The sequence below is a fragment of the Fringilla coelebs genome (genome assembly GCF_963513975.1).
Source record: "Fringilla coelebs genome assembly, chromosome: 1".
In the NCBI taxonomy this organism is placed as follows: Eukaryota; Metazoa; Chordata; class Aves; order Passeriformes; family Fringillidae; genus Fringilla; species Fringilla coelebs.
In genome coordinates, this window is record NC_140028.1 from 38,112,215 (window position 1) to 38,122,705 (window position 10,491).

At 52.9% G+C, this 10,491-nt stretch overlaps 1 protein-coding gene across 8 annotated transcripts in view; it reads right to left on the minus strand.

The window, feature by feature from the left end:
- The window catches only part of CHD7 (chromodomain helicase DNA binding protein 7), a 133,306-nt gene extending 127,830 nt beyond the window's left edge, over positions 1–5,476 (minus strand). For 5 of the 8 annotated variants that reach the window (XM_084222135.1, XM_084222136.1, XM_084222138.1 and 2 more), the window contains exons 1-2: positions 4,488–5,476; positions 2,295–2,399 (exon numbers count right to left, since the gene is read on the minus strand). The gene's annotated coding sequence lies outside the window, so the exon portion shown is untranslated. Of the gene's footprint in view, positions 1–2,294; positions 2,400–3,400; positions 3,480–4,487 lie in introns of those variants that run through there. The other 3 variants (XM_084222133.1, XM_084222132.1, XM_084222134.1) reach the window with 3 other exon arrangements.
- Between the last annotated feature and the right edge of the window lie 5,015 nt (positions 5,477–10,491).

The window sequence follows — 10,491 nt, forward strand, 5'->3', positions numbered from 1 at the left end:
TCCCAGCAGACAAATACATAAGGGTTTGGAAGTAAGGATTTAAGGGAACTGGGGGAAGGAAGACCTTCAGACACACACACCACTTGTCTCACAGTTGCCTGTACCCTTGGTAGTCACACACATTTCTTTGAATTACACCAGATTCACAAGAGCAAATACCGACCAGCACATTCTAAAGGCTATCCATCTGAAACTTAATGTAAAAATGAATGGGAAATAAGGGATGGAGGTAAGGCAGAGGATTCAGGGAGACAATTGCATTTATTTCCACCTTCCTTCTTTCTGGTTACTTTCTTCCACCTCTTCCCACCTTAGCAACCTCTACCTATCACACCATAGGCTACAAACAAAACCAAACCCCAAACAGCCAGCTGCTATAGCATGCCTTGGCCATGGCAAAGCGCAGCCTCACTGCCACACTTCAGCAGCTCTGAGAAAACCTGAGAAGCCTCTATTACTCAGGCCTTTCCAGCTTGACAGAAAATCATGTCTGGGTTGCCTTTGTTTAGGTTTTGCTGTATCCTCACACTGCAGGTTCACCTGCTCGCAGAGCCGCCATCCATGGGGCACAGACCTGGCACGGAGCCTCTCTGTGTGCCTGGGCAGGACAGGCCCACTGAGCACGACACCCACCCATGCCAAGTCCAGACTGAGCAGCAGTTCCTTCTTCAGTACCTGCTTGCAGCTTTGCTATCGGCCTGACCCACCTGGACTCGCCAACAACTCGTTTTACGTCTTATAAAAGTCCTAATATTATTTGAGTGTTACTGGGAAATACTGTGAGCATTCATCAGAAGCTTTTCAGTTCAAAACAGCAAATAACTCGCGTGGGAAAGAAACTACAAACCGGTTAACTGACCCCTCTACACGGACAGGGAAACCTTTACAGTGCTCCTTTGACAAAATCCTCAGGCTTCTGCATTAACCAAACCCAAAAGGAACTGGTCACAACTGAAATCTCCCATCACTGCACAGAGTTTTGATTGCAATAGAAAGTGTTCCACTAAACCTCATTTTTACTAACATTGTTACAGTGCAAAATCCCTAGAAATTTTTATTTTCCTAAAAGGACTGTGTGATCCTTGCCTGTTATTGAAACTTTCCTTCATTACTGAAGAGGCGATAAAATAATTTTGGGTTGCAAATATGAGGCTTTTCCTCCTGTTTAAATAACTTAACCATGATTTACAAGCAATAACAGAAATGTCATCACATTGTTAAATATTTAGTAAGATATTTGGTCAAATATGATTATCCAATTAGTATCAGTGAATTAGTAATTCAGTTACACTTGCAATCACAAGTATTTAATACTCTTAGAAGAGCCTGCGTAATGGCTTTAATAATGATCTTTATAAAGTTTGTAAAACAGCTCAAAAGAGATTGAAAATAAGCAGTTCAGGTTAACAGAAATACAGGACAAGATGCGTGAATCTCTGGCATTCACCATTACTTTAGTAGGGGAAATTTTGTTTTGTAAAACTGTTTCAAACTTCATATTATGTCTAAGACCAAAAATAATTACTTTTTCTAAGCAGCTGTGGTTTGAACCTAGAGGAAAATAGTACAATATCATAAGGATCTCTGCAAAACCCTGAGCACATTTACAACACCAAAAAAGAAGAAACAAGCCATACTCCCCACTTTTGGTAACTGGAGATAGGAAAATATACAGAATGTAATTGTTCTGATCACCTGTTACAAACCTTAGAAAGAAATGGTTAATTTTCCCCCAGACTGCATCTTATTTTAGCAGTGATTACTAGAATTTTTCTGCTGGTGTTATAAAAGCAGACCTCTTCAAAGGAGCTCTCTCTAACTGTCACCTCACCGTTAAGTTTGTAAGCAACCTGGACATCTAAAATATGGTCTATGCTGAGCAATGTGGGTTTTTTATTATTATCTTTATTTTGTTAATAAGAAAAAAAAAGTGTTGGAAACTTTCACGGTGGAAACTAGAGAGCTTGGAAGTTCCTCTCTTAGCAGTGCCCAGCAATGGAGAGGAAAGTGTTCTGCATACGTGCCCCAAGCATCCAGCTACATTTAGCTTTCAGCCTTTTTATTATCATTGTCAATGAATGGGCCCCAGTCAAATTAAAGCTGCCATTTTAGGTTAAAGACTGGAGAGCCTCTGTTGTGCAACAGCGAGACAAAAACACTCCAAGCGACAGATGCAGCACTCTCATTGGAAAATGATAGATTTCAACTTTTATAAAAAAAAAAAAAAACAAAAAACAAAAAGAATAATAATTATGGATCATGCTTTTTAATATGAATTATATATTGATACTCACACATTACCGCAAACTAACGGGATTTATAATTGGGAAAAATCAGCTACCCATGCTGCTAAGGTCATAGTCATTAAGATTTTTTTTGCCGTCGTTAGAATGGATGATCTGTGAGGAAATGAACAGAAACATTTTTTGTTCAACTTGCTTGTTTGTACCTCCGCAAGTCCCGTATAACACGAGAAAATAAAAAAAGGAAAAGGGGAAAAAAAAAAAAAAAAGGCTAACACATTCTCCCGAAAGCCATCTTCCAGGATAAACACTGCCCGCGATCTGCTTTGATGAGAGTAAAAATCGAGACGAACATCGACACAGAAACAAACTTATCCCACCGAGGTTATTCTGATATTCCCCAAGCCAAACATCCGCGGAAGCCCAAGTGACACGGGAAATTAAAAAAAAAAAAAAAATAAATAAAAAAAATAAAAGGCTTCTCGCGAATGAAAAAAATCGCCCTTTTCTGTAGTGGGGAGGCACGCTCGGCCCCTTCCCAAACGAAAACAAAGGCAGAAAGTGGGTAAGTGCGGGAGAGTTGCGCGGCGCCGCGCGGCCCCGCAGCGGACAGGGAGCTCCCGGGCATCCATCGCTACTTTCCTTTTGTCCATTGTCTGTTTAAAAAACAACTACTTTAAACCCGGGCGTGAGCGGGCTGTCGGGGGGAGCCGGGGAAACCGGCTCCATTTCCAGCCCGTGCCCACGGCCACCCCCTTCCCCAGCACCCCGACCCGCCCCCCCGGACACCCACCCGCGAAGACCGGCCCGGCAGCGCGGGGCGCGCCCGGAGGGGCTCCCCCGGCGTGGGAGCGCGTCCCCTGATTTAGCGCTACCGGGATAAATGAAGGCAACGTAATGATGGCTGCTCATTGCCTGCAGCGCCTTCTCCCTGAGACTCACTAACAACCCTGCCCCCCTCCCCCCGCCACCGCTCTCTCACACACACCCGCGCACACGCACAGGCGCTGCCCGCTCCCCGCCGCCCCGCACGCAGCGCCCGCCGCCGGCCCCGCTCCGCTCCGCTCCCCACCGCGCCCCGCGGACCGAGCGCGGCTGGGCCCCCCCTCGCTCCGCGCCCTGACCGCTTTGGCCTCAAACCACCTTTTTCCGCTCACCCTCAAAATGGCCCGGAACGGGGTGGGGGAAAGAGCGACGAGGGGAGCGCCCCGGCCCCGACCCCATGTGCGCGGCGGCGGCGGCAGCGCCTCCCGCCCGCCCCGGCTCCGCGCCGGCGGAGCGAAGGTACTCGGCGGGGTGAAACCCCTATTATGCGGCGTCCGCCGGCACCGCTCCGGCTGCCTCGGGTAGCGTTCTCCCTTCTCTTCCCGTCCCCTCCCTCTTTCCCCCGCTCCCCTTTCTTCTCCGGCCGCCGGGGAGCGCCGGCCGCCCCCTGCCCCCTCCCGGTGTCGCCGGGGCAGGACGATCCCCCCGCCGCGCGCACCGGCGGCCGGAGCGGCACCTCGTGCTCCCGCCTCCCTCCTCCTTCTCCTCCCTCCCCGCCCGCCTTCCTGCCGCCCGCCGCCACCCACCGCCCGGCCTCCGCTGGGGGTGCCCCCGCTGCGGCCCGGGCCCCGGCCCCGGCGACCCATGTGCCTGCGCGGAGCGGGGCGGTGCCGGGCCGAGCCGGGCCGGGCCGTGCACGGCAGGGAAGCGCCCTCACTTTGTTAGCGCTTGTTGTGCCGACGCGGCCGCCGGGAGCCGTCAGCGTGGTCAGCGGGGGAAGCGCTCCCGCGGCCATCCCGGCCGGCGCTGGGCCCCGCCGCCCCCGCCGCGCAGTTTCGCTCAACTTTTCCCGGATTTTTAGTCACCCTCCAAACTTGCGGAGAGGAGCGCAGAGGAGAGAAGAAGGGAAGGGGAAGGGGCGCCGGCGCTCTGGCTCCCCGGTGCCCTCCCCTCCCCCGAGGCGAGGCAGGCGGCCGGCCGGCCGGCCGCAGCACAACAAAAAGCCATTTACACCCGGGGAAGTGCCCCGCTGAGACACCCCCCTCAACACACACACCCCCCCCGCCCCGCCTCGCCCGGAGCCGCGGCAGGGCTCAGCATCCCCCACCCCCCCGGACCGCCGCCGGCAGCGAGCACCCCCGCGCCGCTCCGCTCAGCCGGGGACAGAGACCTGCCGCGGGTCCCCTGCTCCATGGCCGGCGCCCGCCCTCCCTCTCTCCCTCCCTCCGTCCGCGCCCAGTGAGGTGCGGGGTCACTCACCGGGCCGGTGCGTGGCCGTCGGGGACCGGTGTCCCCCGCTCGCTCCCTCGCTGCCCTCCGCCGAAGGGCCGGGGAGGAGGAGGGGACACGCTCCGGAGTTGGTGCCGTCGGCCGGGGGGGGCAAGGCGGGGTGCGGGTCTCGCACACAACACACACGCACACAACACACACGCACGGAGTTGCTCGCTCGCACCGGGGCTGGGCTAAGAGGGGAGGAGGGGGATCCCTGACCGGGGCGGGCAGGCGAAGGAGGGGTGGAAGGGAGGGGAGGGAGAGGAAGGGTCAGCGCGGGTCTCGGGTAGTTTCGGGGTCTCCGCCGGCTCCGCTTCGCTCCTTTGTGTAATTTCACTCGATTCAAGTTTAATCCGATAGTTCCCGAGCGAGCGAGCGCGCCCGCCGGAGCCGAGCCGAGCGCGACACCAGCCAGCCAGGCGGCTGCCGCCCCCTGCGCCCGCCCGCCCCCGCCGCCTCCCTCCCTCCTTCCTCCCTCCCTCCGCCGCCACAAGGCGCGCCCCCGACACCGCCCCCTCCCCGGGGGCGAGCGCCGCCGCGCGCCCCGCCCCCGCGACGTCACCGCCCCGCCCGGCATAATTTATGCAACGAGGAGAGAAGGGGGAAAAAGGAAGAAAAAAAAAAAAAAAAAAAAAAGAGGAGGGGAAAAAAAAAAAATAGGAAACCCCCCCCGCGCCCCGGGCGGGGGAAGGGCGGGGGTCACTAACCTGCCTGCGCGCGGCCCGCCAGCGCCCCGCCGGGGCTCCGGCCGCCCGCCGGCCGAGGGTGCGCTGCCGCGGGGCACGGCGGGGCGCGGCGTCTTCCGTGCGCTCCCCGCCACTCCGCTCCGCCCCGCCGCACTGACCGGGCCGAAGGGGGGGCCGCTCCGCACCGCTCCGCACCTCGGGGTCAGCGCCGCGCCCGCCCGCCCGCTCTGGCGCTTCCCGTCCCGGGAAACTCCCGGTGAAGCCCGGGGGGTGTGTTGTGTGTGAGGTGTCACTGTGTCACTGCCGCTCTTCAAACTTCCCAACCGCGGCGGCGAAACGAAACCGAGAGGCGTCCCGGGAGGCTGCCCGGCCCCCCGCCGCCTGCCCCGGCCCCGGCCTCTGCCCCCGGACGGGCAGCGGGCACCGCACCCCCGCCCGCCTCTCTCATCCCGGCCACCGAGGCGGGGTGGGGCGGGGCGCGGGTAGGATCGCCCGAGACCGCGGTTTAGGGTGGACTTTGTCCCGAGCGGGTCGGGCTTTCAAAGGCAAGCGGCCATTAAGCGCTGCCCGCCCGCCCGCTGGCGGCAGCGCCCCCGTCCCGGCGGGGCCGCGCTCCCCCGGCACCGCACCGGCACCGGCTCCGGCTCCTCCGCTGCCGAGTTTGTAAGGGGTGCATTCGAATTCGTGATACAAAGCGAAACAAACTCATTCCGTAAGTAAATTAGACAAATCCCACCCAATAGTGATTACCAGTAGCGCGCTTAGCGGTCCTCCTCGCACTGCTCTGGAAACTAAATAAGCGTCTTAAAAGTATAAAGAGATTAAAGCGTAAACCCAGTGCAAAGATACTCGGCATTACAGGAATTTTCAGCGAGTCATTTGACGAGATAACTTTTTACCATCATTGTTAGTGGCAGGCTGGAGAAGGAAAAACAGTCATGTACTCCTGAGCAGGGACACCCTCCCCCTCCAGCTCCTGCCGCTCCTTTTAGGGGGCTGTTCGCTGCACCCACCCTCGTATCTTTTCCGTGGGAGAGAGAGAGAAGGCGTCCTGTCCTCGCAGGATCTCACACAGCTTTTCCTCTACGCTCTTTTAACACACAGTTAGTCAGCTGGGAGCTGGATCCAGACAACGTGAATGTCAAAAGCTCCTCTGGTTGTTGGCTCCCTCAGTCCAGGTGTCCATGTTGATTCCACAGCCATGAGGGGCACTAAGCTGCAAAAATATTTCAGGCTCCTCCAGAGGAAGTATGACACTCTTCCACATTGTGTCATTCGTGTCTGGCCTACTCAGTCTCTCTTGGGTTTAGGGGAAGGCACCTTTTGGGAGAAGGGGAGGTTAGCACTTTGAGAGGCATCACCATCTTCCGTGCAGCTGGGCCCGTGCAATCACCCAGAAAGGGGCCAGCAGCTGGGGTGGTGTTGCTCTCCCAGGTTTTCAGCTGAAAAATGCAGTGAAAAGCTGATAGCACGTGATGGTGCAGTAGAATACACTCCCTGTTCTTCGCCAAGGTCTTCTGTGAAGTTAAAAATAGCAAGTGGAAATAGTATTTAAAAACAAAACGCTTTGAAGCAGCACACGCCCCAAGTATACCTTCACTAAATTTGCCCAGTTTACCATCATTCTATTTTTATTTGCAATTCTGTACCCTTTGAAAAAAACAAATGACAAAACAACAAACCTACACAGAGGTATTTTCGCAAGTTACTAAATGTGATCGGTTTCAGCTTTCTCTTGCAGTATTTTGACAGACCAGAGAGAAAACAGCTCAGAAACATTTACCCCAAGTCTGTTTTTCTGCGTGCATCATTTAAGTGTGCCCCTAGTCTGACGGCCAAGCACCCTGGTGTAGCATAAGCCTGCCTGGAACTCCCCTTGCTTTCAAAGATTTAAGTTCTCCAAGATTTAGGGGCGCGAGAAACTCATTCTGAGACCAACTGCCAGCAGTCTCAGTGCTCCCTCTAGAACTTGTTTCAGTTTCTCGTTGAGCAGAAATCAGAGCGAGAAGCTACCAAGCATGAAAAGTGTTCAAAGCATATCGTGGTGCCAGGGTGAGCCAATCAAAGAAATGCTGAACTTCTTTCAAAAAAGAAATATATGAGCATGGCAGGAGCAGTGAGGGGGGGGCATGGACAGGTACTCGGTTAAATGTTTGTTCCACGGGAAAACAAATGCCCCAGTCTCGACTGTGTCTTGTAGAAGGCACAGAACCAGCTCCTCAGGTGCCATAAATCCTCCTCAGGCCGTGGCCTATGGAATCAGCTGGCTTAGTGCTCGGGTCATAAAAATGTGCAGAGAGTGTCCCAACGCTTTCCAACATCAGAAGAAACAGAATCTGCAAATAGCACTTTCACAGAAGGGGGAGAATTACAGCCATTCTCTAACTCCTCAATAACAGGAAATAGAGAGTAAGGAAAAGTGCTGCAGTGGTTTCACCGCTCCAGGGTGGGACACTGTCACAGTGTGGCACAAGTTCATACACAAACACACTCAGTGGTAGTATCAGACGTGGACAAAATACATCACTGTGCAGCTGCTACAGAGGAAAGGTTTTTGAAACCTTAACTTGTGCTTCAGCCAGTCCCCAAAGAGAAAGCTGTAACTCCGTGAGTTACCAACGAGGCAGCTTCACAGGAGAGTAAGGAAACAGCAACACAGCATCTTCATGATTAACCTTATTGGTAACAGCTTATTAAAATACCCAAGAGATGACAGGGATGAAAATTCACTTGTAGCCAGCCACCCAGCCCTTTGTGTGCTGTTGGGAAGAAGTAATCCAGCTGATGTAGGCAGCCATTTGGCTCACAGATTAGAAAGAATTTGCATTAATGGCTGAGAATTTCAACAGCAGTTGCAGAGCAAGGGTATGTGTACCAACAGAACCCCAGCGAATTGCTACACTTTACCTAACCAGGTAAACTCTCAAGTTCGTGGGGATAGTTTGTACCAAGCTGAGCAAGTCACTGTGTATGACAGGCATAGCTGTGCAGAGATAAGTTAATGTACTCCCTAAGAAGTAGAGCACTGAGATTACTAGGCAGCATTTAAACCTGTTTTAAAATATCAGAATTACAAAATGCAAATGATTTAGCATCACATGAAAATACAAAGGCAGGTTACTTATTCAGTAGACTTTGAAGAACCAGCATCTGTTTTAACAGCCATGTACAGCAAAATGTGATCTTAAGATCTAGACATTGTCACTTCTGCAGGTAGCAGATGACACCTCACAAAGTCCTGAGTCCCCAGACAGGCTGGGCACAGGGAGGCCTTCAGGCTACAAGGGCCAAGCAGTCTGTGCCTTATTCCTGACAACCCAGTCCAGGTATTGAGCTTGTTTGAGAGCTGCTGAGGGCTGTGCACAGGGCTCAGAGCAGCCCTCCCTGCTGGAGAACAGCTCTGTTAGGCACATCTGGTTCCTCACCTGCTCAGCACTGTGAAGGTCCAAGCCATGCATCAGTTCCGACAGAAAGTACTTGTGCTGCTGCCATGCCCTCCAGGTGGCTTCCTCTAAAAAGCTTTTTTGCTTTGGTGAAGGAAGTTGCATCTCCCGAGGAAATTCTGTACAGATGTACCCAAAACTCAAAAACTTCTCCTCTCACAGGCTTGCTTTTACTTTTATTCATGCGAGGAGAGATGTGAAACCATACAGTGAGCCCAAGCTTGTGCTTGGAGTATCTGCCTTCTGAGCACTTCGGGCTCAGCATTCAGGATGCCATTTCAGAGCCTCAGACCAGCAAAGGCATCGTGTTCTGTCCTGTGGTTGCTGGGAAGTCGCTCCAACGTCACACAGCCGTGACACACACTTATGTTTTATTAATATTTGAACATTGTTTCAGTCAAATGAAGTGAAAAAAGTCAAATGGTTTCTTTTTCTTTCGCAAGTGAAAGTTTTACTCAAAGTTTCTTAAAATTTACAGAGCAATGGAAGCACATGAGACAGAGTGTGTAGTGGCCAACAGAGCACAGGTGATAGTGATATGCCATAAGCTGAAGGAAAACAATATTTTTTCAGAAGAAGTCGTTGACTAACCCATATCATGTTGAAATACCAAGAGCACGTGGATTTTGGCAGGTACCAGGAAGCAACAGACTCATATCAGAAAGAACAACTTCAGCTGAAGAGCTAAAAGTGCTGGAAATATAAGTGCTACAAGGAGCCACCCTGTGGCACCAGCAAGCTAAAGGAACAGAGGGCAAGCCAGGGTAGACACTTGTGTGGGTTGGTCGGGTTTTTTTTTTTTGAAACTCAAGCCAGCCATAGTGACAAAAGCTGGAACTGGCCCAAAGAGCCACTTCTGTGGCAGGGAACTCTTTAACCGAGCAACTGAACCAGAAAAGCAGAGGGGCAGCGAGCTCCAGCAGCTCTTGCCCACATGCCACTCACCTGTCAGGCCTCTCAGGGGCAGAGCTCTCCCAGGGGCATCAGCATTCCCTGATGCCTCATCCTTGGGAATCCAGCAACAAGAGGGAAATACTCCCAAAATTTATTCTTTTATGTGGAAGGGTTCTGATACAGCAGTATCTCTCACATAACAACAAAGAGCTCTCTCAAGGCGAACTGAAGGGCGTAACCAAAGACTTTTAGGGGGGAATAGGTGAAAAGGCTGTCTGACACAGCACGCTGTGACACGTCACTGTGGGTGGCGTGGGTGCACACGCAGCTGTGGGCAGCTGTCCCCAGCCTGTTTGCACTGTCCCACTCAATCTCTCCAAAATGCTGCCCAGGTACTGCCACTTACTTTTGATGATCTGGACGGCTGGAAGGCAGCACCCAGCCAAGTGCCAGCGGCACAGAGGTGACAACTCGCTGTCCCTCCCAAACAGACTCATCCCTTAGTTCGCTGGCGTATGAGGCAGGATCACCTTGCTTTCCATCTAAATTCTGATTTAACAGGCCAGTGCATGGCTGCTCACCTCAGGCTCCTGGCTCCCACTACTACTGGAGACAAGACCAGGCCACCTCTTTAATCACGAACAGTAGTGAGTTCTTATAAAAATGGAGCAATGCCACAGAACTGACCTACTCCACATCATCCCTGCCGGTGAGGACGTTTGCTCTTGGTCCGTGACATGAACCGACAGCTTCACGGTCGGTTTTGTTTTCACCGTGCAGGAGCAGCGTTAAGGACTCCCATTTCCATCTTTGAGGGCTCAGCAGAACATGCCTCTTCTTATATGGAGAGCCACAGCTATCGCAGCACTGGCAATTCCTGACCTTTGTCCTTAATAAATGGAAGGCATCATATCTAAGAATGAAGTCACACCCCCGCCAAAAGTATCAGCTGAAATAAAAACACTGCAA